The sequence below is a fragment of the Strongylocentrotus purpuratus genome, unplaced genomic scaffold, assembly GCF_000002235.5.
Source record: "Strongylocentrotus purpuratus isolate Spur 01 unplaced genomic scaffold, Spur_5.0 spur5_contig_861, whole genome shotgun sequence".
In the NCBI taxonomy this organism is placed as follows: domain Eukaryota; kingdom Metazoa; phylum Echinodermata; class Echinoidea; order Camarodonta; family Strongylocentrotidae; genus Strongylocentrotus; species Strongylocentrotus purpuratus.
Genome location: NW_022145570.1, coordinates 1,679,150 through 1,698,806, shown reverse-complemented (window position 1 = coordinate 1,698,806; position 19,657 = coordinate 1,679,150). Strand labels below are relative to the sequence as shown.

At 35.9% G+C, this 19,657-nt stretch overlaps 1 long non-coding RNA gene across 1 annotated transcript; it reads left to right on the top strand.

The window, feature by feature from the left end:
- Positions 1-16,294: 16,294 nt before the first annotated feature.
- On the top strand, positions 16,295-17,197 carry LOC115929914. Its single transcript, XR_004066757.1, has 2 exons — positions 16,295-16,480; positions 17,118-17,197. It is a non-coding gene; the product is annotated as an uncharacterized LOC115929914 (long non-coding RNA).
- Positions 17,198-19,657: the final 2,460 nt, after the last annotated feature.

The window sequence follows — 19,657 nt, the reverse complement described above, 5'->3', positions numbered from 1 at the left end:
ATTTCCTGTGCCATTTGTTAATGCCACAATAACATTGGCCTTGCACACGAGGCTTCATTTCAATTGCGTCATAACACGAAAGATAATCAAGCCGACGTCTTTCCCTCTTTTCGGTTGACATTCACCCAACCTTGGAAAACAGCGACAAATGCACAGTGTATAGAGAGCCCTTCAATGCGAGGCTGTTCGTACAAAATGGATTATGAAAATCTTTCAAAGTCAACGTCAACCATTTTGTTAGAAATAATGTTATAGGTCAATAACCTTTAGGATCCGTGAAATATTAATATAATATAGAAAATAGCCACAGTATTCCCCCCTGGAAGATTGTCTATATTCACTGGACGTTATTCGCTGTTTTCCAAGTATTTACCTGCATTCGGTTTTCCAAAGTTGTGTTTGAATGCATACGATATTACTCTCACAAAAAGACAGCGCAAGTCGCTGACCCAGACATATATTAGCAAATTAATTTATCATGTGCGACGAGCATTATAATGGTTCCCATGCTTCACAACTAAACTTTCCCCCATCATACCTGGACGCAGTCAGACTGTGCTGTCCGTAGTTGAATTAAAGGGAGTGTATCATGAAAAATACTGGTTAACGCCATCTACGTCTTCTTTTGGACAACTGCACGTAAACGAATGGACTTGATTAACTGGGTCAGCACGCGCTAGCGTTCGCGAAACAAACCGAAGTTCTCCTCACGCTTCGGTTTCGCGTATGTTGCACGCACGTGAATGCTGCGGTCGCGTCGTCCGTAGTCGTATTGTACCCAGTGATTACGGCCCACGGGAAAGACACACAGTCTCGTCATGACACACTCCCTTTAATATACATCCTTGATTCCGAAGACCTCTGTGAATTGATCAATCCCCAATCATACATGTTAATCAGATCGATTCGAACGATCAAGTTTTACTTTCATTTGATATGGAAGCTTGCGCCAAATGTTTGAAATGTCATGACTCAAGAAAGTATTAAAGGTACTATGTCACTTTTGCAGCCAGCCTCAAATTCTGTAGAACTTTGCATGAATTATGAATATGTCTTGTATGTCCTATCTGTGAAATTTAAACGTTAGCAGTGTCCAAATATTCAAATTATGCAAGGAAATCCGTTTACTTCACTGCTAGACTTCACTGTCAGACACTATTGAGTGACTGACTGGCTTTTTTTCTTCTTTGGTAATAACATACATAAAATGAGCTGTAAAGGGTACATGAGCATTTGTCTACATCAAACCCACTTCTTGTGATGGCCAAAATTAAACTGATTGAATCTTTGCGCAGCATAAAACGTATGACCATTCGGTACAATATTTTGAAAATCAAGACTATTACTTATTGGCTCTATAGCTCCTAAGTCGATTGGACAACTAATAGTCGTTATTTTCCCACTTGAAGACATTTTCAAGCCCCACCTTTTTTAGGGAAGTTCTAAATTAGTATTATCTTTCAAATGCCAATGGAATTTTACCTTTTCATTTTTTTGGCCTGCAAATGGGACATAGTACCTTTAAAGTTAACATCATTCTCTTGCCTTTTCGCGCAGAAATCAAAACCGAGAAATATCTATAATCATATCGATCTCGGAGAACAGGTTTGATGATAAATTCATTAAAGACATGTTCTACATGGTACAATTATTTCATGAATATACACATCACAAGGTCAATAATATGCAGCTTCTGTTAAATGGCGCCACCAATACGCAATTATTCTGATAATTCTATCGATTGCGAAGATCTAGTATAACTTTAAATTCATTTTAAAGCCTGATTGCCAAACAGGGAATTCCCCTGACACAGCTTTAGAGATCAAGCTTTTTTTAATGTCAAATCATTTTAGAGGCATTTTTTTCGGTAACAACTTATCTTGAGAAATGTGCGAATTTTAAAGATACTATGTCCCTTTTGCAGCCAACATCAAATTCTGTAGAACTTTGCAGGAATTATGAATAATTATGTCATGTATGCCCTATCTGTGAAATTTAAACATTAGCAGTGTCCTAGTATTCAAATTATGCAAATAAGCCCGTTCACTGTCAAACACTATTGAGTGACTGACCGACATCTTTTATTCTTTGGTAATACCATACATAAAATGAGCTCTAACAGCCAATAGGTAGGCTACATTAACATTAATAATTTTGTCTACATCCACTACTTGTAATGGCCAAAATTCAATACAATGGTCTGAAAAATCAGACCATTAATTACTGGCTCTATAGCTCCTAAGTCGATTCGACAACTAATAGTCATTATTTTCCCTCTTAAAGACATTTTCAAGCCCCCTCTTTTTGAGGGAAGTTCTTGATTAGTATTGTCTTTCAAATGCCGTTGGAATTTAACCTTTTCATTTGTTTGGCCTGCAAAATGGACATAGTACCTTTAAGTCGATTCAACAACTAATGGCCCTTATTTTCCTACTTAAAGCCATTTTCAAGCCCTTTTGTTTTGAGGACAGTTCTAAATTAGTATTGCTTTCAAATGCCATTGGAATTTAACCTTTTCATTTTTTTAGCCTGCACATGGGACATAGTACCATTAAATAATACATAACTCGCAGAGAATCGAAAACAGTTACATCATACATTTTCAATGAATATAGAGTCTTCTTATATAATTGTATAATGTAATGCGATATTCAGGTCTTCTTCTATCCACTCTCATTAAATGAAGGAAATGACTAGAAAAATACATAAATATCTTATTCAGTATTTCTAAGAAGCTTACATTTGACTGAACCCTATTCTCCGTGAATAAAAAAAAAGGTTGTAAACAAACCTTGTCAATACCGCAGCTGAAGAAAGTCGCATTAATTTACAAGCAACGTACCTAAGGGCACTTTCTTTTCAATATTTTGTTAATACACCTTAATGAATTTGTCATAAAAAGAGTTATGATCGGATTATTCCGAGGTCACTGTATAATGCTTTTAAAATACGAAAAGGGGATTGTGGAAGGGTATTAACAATTTATTATGATTATTGTTATTATTTATTAGGCCAATCATAAAAGCACAATACAATGACATTTTGAATGATCATGCAATGCATAAATAAAACATTATATACAAATATTGCCTCAAAAGAAAACTTATATAAATGGCAAATTGTCAATAATAATTTATGCAACTCTTGTGGACAAATTGACTCAACTTTTCATTTTATGTTATATTGCAAGGATGTGACTTTGTTTTGGAAAATAATATGTAATTTGATATTTAATCTATTCCAAATAGAAATACAAATAAACCAGAAGATAATAGTTGTAGGTAAGGATATTGGAAACAAGAAACATTCACTTCTGAATATTATTTTAAATTATGCGCAATATGCAATTTATAAATGTTACGCTAAGAAGATTGTAAATTGTTCTGTTTACTACCCACATATGTTTTTTTTAATTCAAGTCGTTGCTAAGATTATTTTTTAAGATATGAATCTGTTAGCAAAGAAAATAATACTAAGCTTGAAGAATTGTTGAATGTACTTTAATCAGCATATGTTATGTTTTTCTCAATCATTGAGTTAATAATGTACATATGTATTACTATTACGGAAATAAAAACTTCGCTTGAGGATAAGAGAAAAAAAAATAAAACAAGAGGAAAGGGAGGGAGCAACATATAGGCCAGGGCTCACTGAAGTGAAATTCAACACAATTCAACATTTTAGCCCTCACACGTTGCTCCCGAATCAAGTTAGATATAAACATAACATTGACATAGACACAATAGTGCACATTGTTTAAAACAACAACATCTTAACACCCCCTCCCTCCAAAAACAATACTAAAACTAAAATAACACATTTTATTACATATCACATATTCCTACAAATAAGGATATCATTCAGATGTACCAAGGAAATTATAATCATTATGATACAAAACAGCATTATATTAAAGTAATGAAGAATCAGAGTGTATGGGAGGCTGAAATCTTCTTCTTCTTCTGATTAAGTCTGCCTCCTTCAATTGACTGAAGATTCTTGCAAACTATGTGCGTCCACCAGGGTTGGGAAAAATCATTGAAATCAGATATAATGTATTCAGTTATGACGCAGGATAAATAAAGCCTACAGTATGCACGAGCCCTAAACAGTATCAAAATGTAAGTATATAAATCATGTAAAAATACAAGTATGAACGAGAATATAATAATAATAGCTAGCTCAGTGTAACATAGGCCTGAGGAAAGCATGTCTATATGCATTATATCCTGATATTATCATTAATATCATTAATTTTCTTCAAAGCAATTCATGATGAAAATTTAGACTCTTCATTGAAAAGATATACGTTAGTAGTAATAAAAATGGTATAATATGGTGCATCTCAAAATATCGTATTACTTTGAATTAAATATTAAAAACAGAACAAAAATAATGTATTCTTTTGATTTTATTTTGTATTATCAAAAATGATGCCATAGCTCTCTTAATCATTTTTCCATATATTCGGGTGGCAAAAACAAAAGAGAAATTAATGATATAAAATGATCCCATTGCTTACAATATTTTTACCCTTCCACATAGTTTCTTTATTATACATGTATATGGCCCATCGACAACTTATACAAAACATATAGGTACATGAAGTATTCCATGCTTTGTCATACAAAATATCAAACAACGCGAGATTACGTTAGACGTTAGATGTTTACCGGCAAATAAAATGATAAACATAATCATAGCAAAATACAATTTGTTTTCCAATTGACTAACAAAAACACTGACAGAAATTTGAAATTCTTTTCCTTTAAATTGGATCCGAATTGTGATAACTTAGAATAATGCCTGGTCAACAAAGAGAAAGAAATGTGAACCTTGTAGTCACCTTCTAATTTTGTAATATACACAAAGTGGGTCTTATTCCTCACAGCTTAAATACAAACATTGATACGAAGTAAATGGAAATACACACTACTAGCTGTTTATACAAAAGAGCATAGATCCAGTCATTTCGGTGAATCTCCTCGACCCGTACCAAAGATGATGTTATGGTTGAACAAAATACAAATTTATTTGACAATGTTTTTGCGTAAGTGCTTACATAAAGATCGTCGGTCAAATAAGTAAATTATAGGAGATGGTCCAGGTTGGATATTTGAGGAAATGTATTAGTGACGCAAGAAACGCCCACTAGTAGCTGCGAATTACAGGCGTGCGCTTCCGAGTTCCGCCATTATTTCATTATCGGAAAGTAAAACCATCTAGGTTTTAGCAGACGAACGATACTCCGCTTTTGGATGATGATCGTGTGGTCATTATCGAATTCTAACCTCGGGGCACCGCCCACACCACCAAGTAAGGATTAAAACACGATCGCCATCATAGGTGATTTAGTCTGCAGGCACATACTTTTTTCAGTCACTTTGCGTAACATTGTCTGCCCTGTAAGATTAAGCTGATGGTGTACTACATAGGTTTTGTACTCCAGCTGCGCCTCGGACACGGCCAGAGACTGACAAAGCTAAGTTCTGCTCAAGTCTTTAGGAATGATGGTAACGTTTCAAATTAGAGTCTGTGCCTGAAGACTAATAGGTGTTTAGGCATCATAGAATAGAGACATGTAATGCATAATGTTGTTTACATAACGTAACATCAACATGGCATTAAATGTAGCATTTTAGTAGTCCCGTTCTCGGAGAAAAAGCATTTTTTTTGCATCGACAGCAGCACGTGAAACACTCTCTTCTTCATTGTTTGGATTGATTGTTCATTGTTGGTCGTCATAATGCTGCACCATGCATATAGTGTGGTACGGTATGTCACTGAAACAGCTCCCGTAGGATTTTTGTGACAAAGTTGATTTTTTTGGTTGCATTTTTGGATTCATTGGGGTCCTAGCTATCAGAAATTTATGGGGTTCAAATTTTCCCGGAGACGCCAAATTTCCCTATTGCGCGTTATATAAGCCATTTTGGCGCCCAATATGGACCCCCTCCCAGGAAATGAAGGAGGGGTCTGAAAATTTGAACCCCATCATTTTTGGCCAATTGGGACCCTTTTGAAGCCCCCCCCCCCCAAAAAAAAAAAAGAACAACTTTGGCACTATAAAATCCTACGGGATTACATACCATACCGCACTAATATCTTAATACTCTCATCTTACCTCTATTGTCTTTTCTTCCATCTTTATCTTCCCATTCTGATCAATCACATCCTATCATCTCATGACTTGTATTCTCTCCTCTTGTACACTATGCTTCTTTCTCCTCTCTACCTCTTCTCTATTTCCACTTTCACTTCTACTCTATACCATACTAACTTTATCTTACTACTAACATTCTATGTATTCTTAATTTAATCAGCGTTGTTGGCAATTTGGCATTATGCACTGCCAAATTTGACGTGGTTGATAGATTACGGTACATGATTTATACTAAAGCCGTGGTATAATACTGGGAGGCCTTGCATCAACCAACATCTCCCGCAGGATTTTTTGTGTGGGGACAAATTTTGATGATAATAATAATCATAATGATAAAAACACTCAGCAAAAAGAGAACAAAATGAGTAGGATAGAGCGTTACAAGGAGAACAGACGTGTTTTTAACCGAAGTGCTTTTAAACATGTTCATCTCTATTCGAGAAAAAAATCGATACGTGATGACCATGATCTAACATCACGTTCCTGAACCCGTCAAATGTCAAAAGACCATAAAGAAGAAAGATGGAAACATGATTCCTTGTTTGTGGAAGCGTTATTATGGCTATTGTTCAAAATGATCGGTGTAAACACGGGTAAAGACGAAGCATCTACAGCTATGTAGCCTTGACCAACATGCTGTCAGGGGTTTGGCCCAATTGTACGCCGTAGGGTCCCCTTATACAGGAGTTTGAGAGTATATCGACCGTGGTACAATCGAAGGAACTAGTTTATATCTCGATTTTCGACCCTTTTCTGACAAGAGAGAAATCGCGATGTCCTCGGAAGATGTCCAAGAGGTATCACCTTACTGTCAACAGGACTTCATAGTGAGAAGGACTCTTGACTTGTGTCAATTCCATCCTCCATTTGATGAGGATGAACGCTGAGGAATTCCAAGAAAGTCATATGTCATGAAGACGGTTAAGAAAAGTTATTTTGTTGGTTTGGTTGGTTTGAGAACTAGTTCCCCTCTGGCATTCATGGTCGCGCTGTTTTGCCGGACGATTGTTATCAGCGAATCGAATTTATTAAAAAGAGAGAATGAAAGTAAAGAAAATAATTGTGGAAAAGGGAACAGGAAGTGAGACTTAATAATGATAGATATACTACTAACACTAATGATAATAATAATAATAATAATACTTCTAATACTACCACCACTACTACTACTAATAATGAATTTGTTTACCCAGAGAAACCTTATCAGGACCATTTCCTTTCCTCTTGAGGGCCCTGCAATTAGCATTACCCCAGGCCCCAGCAATTGCGAGATACCAATATAAACCCGGGTGGAGAGTGGCAAATGTAGATTAATGTCTTGCCAAAAGACGTGAGAGTTTGGGCTGGGATTAGAATCCTTAACCCTTAGATTGGGAGTCAAGTGAATGAATCACCAACGATGATGATACCATATCCATGTGAGTTTCTTTACTCTCTCGCATATCTTTTTCCATTAGCAACGGCAGATACTACCCCCTTCCATAACTGGAACCCGCTACGCCATTGCCGATTGACGTCGTTTAGTTCCCTTGATTACATTTCATTGAGACAATTGAGTGAAATTCTTCCGATCTTGTGTCATCTGGTATCGTCATAGAATCCCGCGCGTATACGAAGAATGGTCATCCGGTCCGGATGCTAAGCGGAAGTGCTTGATGAAGTCCTAATGAATTGACATTAGTTCAATTCTTACATCAATTCGAGATGGCCTTACTCAGAAAAGCGGTTTCCAGCCGAATAATCAACCCTCATTCTGAAAAAAGAAATCTCTAAATTGCGAACCATGCAGGATCGATCGACCCGGAAATTGCTTGCGGAATATCATATGTATGAAGGTCACAGAACATTGCAATAATTTGCAGCAGAGTCATGTACAAAAAAAAAAAAGGGGGGGGGGGCGTTTCTCGACCGATTTGAGTTTAAGACAGGAGGAGATATCAATTTGAGAAGGGCAAGCTCATGTCAGGGGTATTCAGCCCAATTAATAATCAGAAATCATTTCGTAAAACTATTATTGTTCTTAAACAAAAGCACCATGATGAAGCCTGAGATTGCATGCGGAAGCTTGCAATAAGATAACATGTACGACGATTACAGAACATTGCACTATTTTGTATTTTATACTTGGGAAAGGAGGGAGGAAAAGTGGGAGGAAAGGGAGGAGAAGATTTTGTCTCACGAAATTCATTGACAAGCCCGCTGCCGCCAAATTTCTAAGAAGCACATGAACATTAATAGTAATGAGAGGGAGGGGGGGCGGAGGGTTATTGCGTTTTTGCCCCCTAAACAAGCAAGTAAAGAAGAAAGAACGAGAACAAAAAGAAAAAGGGGGAGAAGAACAAAAATAACATAAAAGAAAAAGAATGAAAAAACGAAAGAGAAAAAGAAAAGGAAAAAGAAGAAGAAGAAGAAGAAGAAGGAGAAGATAAACAAGTAGAAGTGAAAGAAAATAAAAACTTAATTATTTCCATTTGGCGACACAGCTTATAACACCTTTTTGACGATACGACAAAATCAGAAAATAAAACAGGTGGTCATGATAGTAGTGAAAAATCACCTACACAAAATCAATGTGTGACTCTCTGCACGTAGCCCCTCTACCCATTAACCCTGACAAAAGTCCAGCTCCCACAGGCCAGCTTGGAAAAAGGTCATTATCACCTTAAACCACAAGTTTCCTCTTTACAACAAAACTTATTTTGGTTTTGTTTACGGAAGAGAAATTCATGCATCACATCAGTCCTTATCTGTAAAGAAAGCACGTTTTCCGATAGAGACAAATTTTCACGACCTAGACATTATGATGGATGTGTGATGATGGTGATGTTTAATTCATGACGAATGCCTTGAAGATGGAAGAGATACGTCATCCAGAGCTTCACTCGACAAGTTAGGTCATGGCTAGGTCGATCACTTATTTCCAGGGACCATAATGGACGTATCCTTTCAAATCAACATTTCAATCATTTTCTGCCATTTGAGTCACCCTCAAAACAAAAATATTTTTTGCTTGAAATGATAGAATAACGGGCGTCATTCTTAATTCTTATTTAAGGTTTTATCTGGTAATCATTTTTTTTTTTACCTTGAACAGCCTTAGCCTTTTTTCCAGCTATGTATTGATAGATTTATGAATAATAATTAAAAAAAAAAAAACATGAGCAAGAAACATACCTACCTAGATTTTTGGGGTTAAAGCATTGCCGTTAGACAATGAAGAATAGGGGACCTGGATAATTGACACGATTACGGATTAAACTAAAAGATAGGCCGTTTGTATTCGCCAGCAGTGTTGAATATGTCCCGTTAAAGAGAAGGTTGAGTTATGGGAAGAGGAGACAAATAATTTGTGAGCCTTATCATTGTTATTAGGCAAGTGTGGAAGAACATCGGATAACAAATGTTCCTTGAAAAGCATGGCTCTTCAAATGCCTTGGTATCCTAATTATGGCATGTTACAGCAATCGGGACGGATTTTTATGCCAAATGTTCGTGTAATGTTCTGACTCGTGTAAATTTATTATCATTTTGATGATTCCTGAATCTTGCAGTTCACACCAATACTTACATGCTAGATGATCAACCTTTTCTGATAGATTCCACACCATTTCTTTCACAATGCAATCGCATGACCGGAACTAAACTTTATCTTTAAACCCTTTTTTTCTCATTACGGATTACACTTATTATTCAATGGCATATTACAGTCTACAATTTCGCTTTATAATTATCTTGATCGATCGAATGTCGTTTTATATTCCAAATCAGTCGCCGTCGTGGAGTCAGCGCCCATGACTGATGATACGGTTTCCCCTAATACTGATGTATTCAGAATAGAATTATGATTTCGAAGACTAAAGTAGTGATTGTCCTAAGGGTAAGTAAGAATGGAAGAGGAAACGAGAGAAAATAAATGGAGCGAGGAACCATGATTTAATTCGTTCTCTAGTTCACATCATCTCCTTTTACCTCTTTTAATTTGCACATCTATTTTAGGGTGTAGGTGTTGAATGTTATAAACCCGCTGCAAGGTCGTTGCTTTATTCAATGGCAAGTCAAGATGTCACTCCATCTCGACAAAACGCCACTATTTTATTCCACCGCATGCAGCGACCCTACCTCTGATCGACGGAGGTGAAACACTCACCGAATTCCCCTGTCTTACCGAAAATAATTGACGTTTCCTGGGCTAAGATTCTGAGGTTTACGAGGTAAAGTAGAGGTGGGGAAACAGAGACACCAGTTGGACTCAAGAGACTCTTTCACACGATGCCGACGTGCATCGCCTGTTCTTTGAGTTCCCTATCGATTTGTGATGGATTTTTTTCCCTTCTCATCAAGCCCTCCCCCGCGTGCAATCTTGTATGTTATCGGACACGACCCGGTAAAGAGACCTGAACGCCTTCCATCCAGTCGGCAGACGATCCGAAAAACGCGCGTTATGTCACCATGGAGATGTTTCATTTACTGAGGGGATGGTCAAAAGACCAAAAGAAATCAGCCAAACAAACAAGCGAACAAATAAACTGACTCTGTTTATTCACCTAAGCTGAATTTAGATGGTGAAGATTTTTTGTATCGAAGGGAATCGGTGACTTTTTTTAAAACAGACTTATAAAAGTGATATTCTCAACAACAAAAAGGGGAAAAAGAAGGTAAGCAAGCATTTTGAGTTCAACTGAACCGATCTATTAAAGAGAGTTTTGCCTAATTTGTTTGAACCTTCCCCTTTTTCATGACATGTATTTTTAATATAAATATTATAATTTTTTTGTATCCATTATCGACTCTTGTTTTGGTACTACTAAAAAGCACTCTTTAAATCTTTTTGGAAAACGAAAGAAAAGAAAACAAATAAAAGTTTTTAAAAAAATTCCCAACAAAAGCAAAGGGACAAAGAAAAGAAAAATCATAACAAACATGATTTAAGGCTTTGGGTAACACTTTGCACTAGCCTTACTTAATAGGCTGTCTATTTATTCGTAAAAAGAATCCATTAATAGGGCTTTTAAGTCATTAAGGGTAAATGAAAATATAAAGGAAAGGGAAATAAAAGGCATGGATATGAAAAGATTATAATGGAATAAAGTACATAATTACTCGAGGCTGTTTTAATGTTGGTTTTCGATGTTTCTACACAAAAAAATGAGGTGAAATAGAAAGAGAAAAAATAATTGGAAAAATGGAGTGATCAAGATTGAGAAGGACGTGAACAGATCAAAGAGGATGGAAAGTGTAATTCTGAAGAAGAAAAAAAAACGTCAATAGTCTTCTGTTAGAATGTTCGGAAAGAGAAATTCAAACCAAAGTATTATTTTGTAAGAAGGGGTAGGTATATTTTTCTCGACGCGTTTTTACACTGTGCTCTATTCATTGGAATGAGGTTAACAAACACACAGGCAAGGTAAGCAGACCTTTGGTTGTTATGGCAGACATTTATACCTCATAATCCATGCTTGCGGTGATAACTATTTTCAGGATTTGTAAACCGCAACTGATGACCTTTGTCATATTTATTCATTCATTCATTTAATCATTTATTCATGGGATGGAGTACCATATATTGAAAGACAGCTGTTTGCCATAGGGGTCCACCATTTTAAAAACATATCGCAAATAAAAATGCATTTGAAATATTATGATCAAATAAAATTAATGAAAATTAATAACAGGAAATAAAACTACTGAATTAAGATATTAGAATAGCAAATGATAAAACAAGAAATATCCACAAATATAGAAATGAAAAATCGATAGTGATGAAAACATATACACTTGAAACTATATTAACTACAAAATCATTTAAATGACATAGACACATACATCTGTATAATATGGGTACAAAACAAATACAATCATAAAATACACCGACCCGGAGACAAGTGGAAATGTGAGATGAAAATATCCAAGAATAGGGGAGGAGGGGAGGGGTCGTCATATTCAGTTGGTCAGGATATGTACACATGAATATTGCGTCTAATAGAATAATAGTTCATCTACTGGGATAACACCGATGTGTCAATGTACGTATACCTTGAATCCAATGCATTGATCCAGGGTTGCCTTAAGTTCTGGTGGGATGGAGTGAAGGAAGGAATATTCCCCGACAGTAATTTCCTCTCAAAAAGATGATTTTGGGAATGATGATGGTCCTGCCAGATTTTCTCTAGTCACCTCCCCTAAAGAAAAATTTAATTATAAAGGAGAAAGAAGAAAAAGAAGACGAAGAGAAATAAGAAGAAAAGAAAAGAAGAAGAAGAAGAAGAAGAAGAAGTAGCAGGAAAAAAAGTAGAAGAAGGGAATGAACAAGAATGAGGAGATAAAGGAGGAAGAGAAAAAGAAGAAGACAAAGAAGGAAGAACAGAACTAGAAAGAAGAGGAAGAGAAGGAGGAAAAGAAAGAAAGAAGAAGAATGATTAAAAGAAAAAGAAGCAGAAGAAGAAGAAGAAGGCAACAACAACAACAACAAAACAATATGAAAAAAGAGGGGGCGGTTTCGGCCCCTTGATCCCCCTATGCTTGAAGCACCTACACGAATAAATGAAATCGAACTAATTTAGATACTCTTCCATGGTCAATCTAGTGACTGGTGCTAATGACACGCATTAGCAAAATTGATGGATATCTTCGAGGAAGATTTCTTTGCCGTCAGATCTGTAAAATAAACGCTAATGGACTTTGTGGCTCTCTCATCTTGTAATGAAATAACCACAGGAAACAAAAAGTTATTTGATATGAAATAAAATCCTTAAAAGTATGCCCCGAGCTAGCTGAGAATACAAATGATTTGAGAGGAATTCAATCACAAGCAACCACCATCTACTCCTCAGGCAAAGGCGTTGATGGAATTGATAAGTATGATAGGAAATATTATTCTTATATAAGTCAGTGATTTATGCCACTTTCCTAATTCGAGTTGCATTTGTCTATTATAGGGTTACTCGTTCCTAGGACTCGTGTATACGGCCCTGCATGTGACGTATTTCCACCCGGGCTTTCCACACGCCCAAATCTGTCACATCGCACATGTCACATAAATGCACACACAGACACGGACATAACCGATAATTGCTATCTACTCCGTGCAAAGTATCAACTAACCTGACATAATAGTAGACATTCTAAATTTGGAAACATTCATTTTCCAAGCGTTGCAAGTGAAAATAATATATCTGAGTCTAATGGGTACAATCCTTATGTATGCTATGTAACATGATACGAGGTTCAGTTTGGTGTCCATTTCTGGTTGAAGTCGAACCTTTGGTGTTTTTAGGCCTACAAATCGGGCATACCGACGGGATAGCCACTGGAACAGTTAGAGACCGAACAGAAATTTAGAGTACCCAGAAGGGCCAACATTGTACCGCTTATACAACGGGTCTGGGGTCGGCCCGGCGGTTTAGTGTGGTACAAGGTTTCAGAATATATAGTTATTTCGACGATCAAAGAAAGACGGAATTTGATTGAGTAAAACCTTTTATACAAGTCACGGACAACAATAACTAGTGAGAACGCATCTCAATTGGCTACATACTCGGATTCGGATGCCTCCAGGTAATAACTCACATTCATGCATTTACGGGCATATTGATTACAAACCATGCATGTGCTGAAGTAACTTGTGACAATACCGCACATAAATCACACATGTCAGTAACCTGGATGGGAGGGGAAGGCTGATCCAAGACGCATCGATAGGGAATGGGGGGGGGGGGGGGGGGGGGGGCGGGGAGGGGAATGAAGGGGGGAGGTGGGGGTGGGGGTGGGGAAGGTAATTTAAACGTTTTCACTCCACGTATTGATAAAATGACAATTAATTTCATTTAAACCTTTCTTAAATGTACTACTGCATTATACCTCTCTGCTCGTTCGTGGGGGGGGGGGGGGGGGGGGGGAGGACTGTTCGTCGAGTTCTCATTCCATGAAACGAATGAAGTCACTTACAAAATCATAATGAAATATTCAACGTCACTAAAATGATCAACGATCTTTTTTTTTTGATGAAAATTTATTCTTATCACCAAGATCACCAAACTCATTGTCATGATTGTCACGAATGTTTCGAGGTAAGATGCTAAATTTTCTTTCATTTCTTTTTTTAGTTTAAATACATTTCCGCAGAACCTATCTCCTCCGAGACGAGAAGAATGATTTATGAGTTATTAATACGCTGTATAATGCCAAACGTAAATTGACCATTTGTTGCAACCACCTCGGCTCCGGTTATTACCTCGTTGCTCATGATCTTTTAAAACAAATCTCAGATAAAACCACAATTAAAGTTCATTTCAAAGAATGGAAAATGTCAATAAACCCACGCTTCTCGAAAAACTCCACCAGCCCGAGGCGACAAAGCCACAGGAAGGGGGGGGGGGTGTGGTTGGCTGTCGACCCTCCTTTAAAAAGAATGTTATCGATATAATTTTGATTTAAAAAAAAAATACAGATCTTGATATTTCCTTTTATGTTTTAAGTGTCATTTTGTGTATTCTTACGCTGTTTATTGTACTGAAATATCAATTATGACTTTTTTTGTGCAAATAAAGAAATTTTGTATAATCACCAATCTAATATGGATCAAATTGTTTCTAAATACGTTTTCTGTGCAGAAAATCACGTTTCAAAAGTCAGCCTTGATCTGCGGGGCGTTTTATGGCTAAATTTGGTTACATGTTGTTATCTGTTTCATAAATATGATAAAGTTGAATGGTTAAAGAGAAGGTCGAGTTCTGGGAAGAGGTGAAAAATAATTTGTGAGCGCTACTCATTCTTATTATGCAAGTATGGAAGAACATCAGTTAAGACATGTTCCCTGAAAAGCATGGCTCTTCAAATGCCTTCATATTCTAAATATGCATGTAACAACGTAAAAATCGGGGGGGGGGGCCGGCTTTTTACGCCACGTGTTCGTGTAGTCCCATATACATCTTTCTGTGCAAGTGTTTGTAACTTTACCAAGACTTGGCCAAATTTCTTATCAGTTTGATGATTCCAGAACCTTGCAATACACACAAATTCATATATGCTAGATGATCAACCTTTTCTGGTCGGTTAGACACCGTTTCTTTCACAATGCAATCGCATGACCAGAACTCAACTTCATCTTTAACAATAATAATGATAATGTTTAATTTTTATATAGCGCTTATTACAAATGTCTCTAAGCGCTTTACAAATATACTATTACCCCGATCATTGGATTCAGTACTTGCCCACACACACTGTGTGCACAATCGATCATTTATTCATTGGTATTCCATAAATATTCAATCCATCAACAATTCCTTAACATGATCATGAAATTCCCATATTTTTTTTTAGAAATTCATTATCAATCACCGCCATATCTTCCAAAGATCTTGTCATCAACTAATTATATAATTATAACTGCATTACCTCTATTTTTCTGCTGAGGACTTCATCAAGCTCTTAAGCAATGATATCACTACATTCTAATTTCCCGGAAAATTCATAATGTAATCAAGACATACCTATCTACCAACCAAAGATTTCATCATGCAATCAAAAAATTATATCATTATAAAAATATCATCAGAGTTCATAATGCAATCAATACATTACTATCAGCTGAATATTAAATCATGCAATCAACCAAAGATATCACTGAATTCCCATATCTCTGAAGTTTCTTAATGCAATCAATACATTCCTATCTACCAAAGATTTCAATTTGCTATCAACAAATCACATCATTATATTCACCTTTCCTCAGAGTTCAAAATGTCATCAATACTTTCCTACATCTACCTAGCATAGATGTCATCATGCCATCAACAAATTATTTCAGTATAACAATATCATCAGTTCATAATGCAATCAATACATTACTATCTGCTGAATATTAAATCATGGAATCACCCAAAGATATCACTAAATTCCCATATCCCAGAAGTTTCTTAATGCATTAAATACGTTCCTATCTACTAAAGATTTCAACATGCCATCAACAAATTACGTCATGATAGTCACCTTTCCTCAGAGTTCATAATGCCATCAATACATTCCTATCTAACAAAGATTTCAACATGTCATCCACTTATGATATAATTATATTCACATTTCATCTGATGTTTACAATGCAATTAATACATTCCTGTTTCAGTAATCGATGTGAATTCATTTTATTAAGTCGATCAAGTAGATTGATTATATTTATGTTTAGCGCCATCTGGAGGCTACTAATTTCGTGTAAAGAAATGGCACCCTTTTTGGTTTCCAGTGGATGAAATCCGTTGATATTGGAGGCATCCTTGTGTAATATGGAAGTTAGATGCACTTTAAGAAGGCAGAATGAAGGTATGTAATGATGCAATGTGATGAATGTTGTATATAAATGCTGTTATGATGCGATATTCTATGATTAAGTACCTTTCATTCGCACCTAACTCGTTGTGTACATTACATGGATGTAACTTACATTGCACAGTAGCCGAGACGGTCGGCTCACATACCGAATGTTATTGTTATGTAATGTACATTACGGCATGCGAATGAAAGGTACACGTATGCAAGAATGTAAACAAAGATTTGCCTAGTTTGAGTTAAAGTACAGAGATACTTGGGGTGCATAATAAGAGAAAGTTGTTATATGATTTATACAAGTTTATATGGATAATTAATAGATGGTTTAGTTATAAAGATACATGCTGTAATTATGAACAGAAGTGATACAAAGGATGTATGTCAGAAAGCCTGACTTAGTTCAATTAAGCATACATGTACTGGTAGTAACAAACAGTTAGAATTGTATTTAGTTTATATGCAGTACAAGTTAATGTGTGAGATTAGGAAAAGAGCTAAAACAAAGGTTAAAACAAGGGGTTATTTAGCTGTAAGGTGCATATTATTGATAAGAGTCACCAGGTTTTCTCTAAGCATATGTATATTGATGAACAGTTAATTAATGATCCGTTCGATCTTTTCATTTGTGCAGTTTTTACGGAGCATTTGGAGCAACGTGTATTGGAACAATAAAGAAACGACCAATAAACAAAGTCAAAGATGCTTCCGCTACAATTCCTATCTACTAAAGATTTCAACATGCCATCAACAAATAATATCATGATATTCACCATTCCTCAGAGTTCATAATGCCATCAATACATTCCTATCTAACAAAGATTTCAACATGTCATCATATGATAATATAATTATATTCCGGTTTCCTCTGATGTTATCAATACATTCCTATCTACCAAAGATTTCATTTTGCCATCAACAAATTACATCATTATATTCACCTTTCCTCAGAGTTCAAAATGCCATCAATATATTCCTATCTGCCAAAGATTTCAACATATCATCCACTTATGATATGATTATATTCACCTTTCCTCAGAGTTGACAATGCAATCAATACATTCCTATCTACCAAAGATTTCATAAGGACATCAACAAATTACATCATTATATTCACCTTTCCTCAGAGTTCAAAATGCCATCAATATATTCCTATCTGCCAAAGATTTCAACATATCATCCACTTATGATATAATTATATTCACCTTTCCTCAGAGTTGACAATGCAATCAATACATTCCTATCTACCAAAGATTTCATAAGGACATCAACAATGCTATCAGCATAACATTTCCTCAAGTTTTCTTTATGCCATTAATACATTCCAATATACCAGAGATTTCACAATGTCATCAATATATTCCCACCCGACAAAGATATCACAATGCCATCAATATATTTGTATCAACCAGGTGATATGCATTGCCAACAATTTATATATGTTTTCTCATTACCTTGAAGTATCATTATGCCTGCCGTCAATATACATTCCCATTTACCGAACAATACCGTCAATTCTTATTGATCTAGAAAGTTGGAATGTTCAAAAGTAACGAAAAGATCTATTGTTCATTGCTCCATATGCCGATGGGATACACATTTTCAACTTACATAATTATGCATTTATCTATACACTATATTTATACATACATGCATATCAGAAGATTTTGACCAGCGGCTATTATAAGGAGCTCCTTTAGTAGACATCGTATTTTATTTATTTAAAAGACAGTTATAATCAGCCAATCAATTAGAAAGCACATCTTTCATCAATCTCGATATTAAACCCTAGAGCTGGAAAAGGGGACGCCCCATTACGGATTGAAGATTTTTCTTCTTTTTTTTCATCTTGCGAATCGTGCATTATTTTTAGTCGCTTGGCGTGCATCGTGGGTAACAAACTTGACAAAGTTTATAATGAGGTGCGAGCAAAGGTAAAGAATTGAACGCTCACAGTTTATATATGATATATAAGGTCCACTTTAAACAGCGAGAATCCTAATTTGAAAAACCACCTGTGTTTGCTTTGCATTGAAACATTCAAGATCTTTGGTGAGTAGGGTGCAAGCGCGATTTGCCACTGCTGTTCATGCGATAATTAGTAAGATATATAGGGAAAGTCACGGGAGCAAACAATATAATATTACACTGGGGCTCTGAGAGCAAACATTGACAGAAACGAACCGAAACAAAACGAAAATAAAAACAAACAAAAACTCCAGAGGTGACTTTTTTGATTCGGGATTTTCCTCTTGTTTATGACGAGTACACAGAATATGAGAAAAACCCAGAGTTTTTGCCTGCATTGTAAACATTCCCCATTCATGCAGAGTCATAAGAAATAAGGACACGCTATCACTAAAAGCAAAAACAACGATCACTATTTTTTTTGCCAGAAGGAAATCCTTAATAATTCGAAAAGATTATTTCGGGGATATTGATGGAAATGACAAACATTTTCAATTTACTCATCTGATGAAATATAATCTTGACAACATCAATAACAGATGTCTCAATTTCATTTGAAGGATATTTGATAAAGTAACGATGACCACAAGACGTCTTTGGAAGGATCAACTTAAATGATGCCTTTTGTTCTCGTGTTTATATGCTCGTTATCTTTATGACTTGGTTTCCCCTCAGGTATGGATACTAGATACTTTCATTCCAGTTTCCTTTTTGCGATCAGCTGATGATGCAAGTTAGCTCAGTTGAAAGAGCATCCGCCTGTCGAACAAAAGATCGTGGGTTCGAATCCAGAAGAAAGTTCGAAGCCAAACAGTTATTTACAACAAAACATAAACATATGTATACACAATTGTATATATAAAAGAATGATAATTTCTGTCCACAACGTGAAATAACTGTTCAAAGGATTGAATAAATAATGTTTACTGAACTTTGATCAAATGAACACTGCTAAACGATTTTGATACTGACAAGGCAACAAAAAACGCTCAGCGTTCGAAAAAAAAACACACTTAAGGTACAAACATTCTCTAATTGATTGAGTAAAAAGAATTTTCCAACCAAATGTCGATACTGTCTGAGAAATGAGAAACAAAGAACAAGAAAATCGAGTAAAATGCCTTTTAGCAGTGCAAAACACGTATTCTACAAATTTCATGAGTTCCGTTTTTTCCGTGTAATTGATTTCTTCCAAGAGGAATGTGC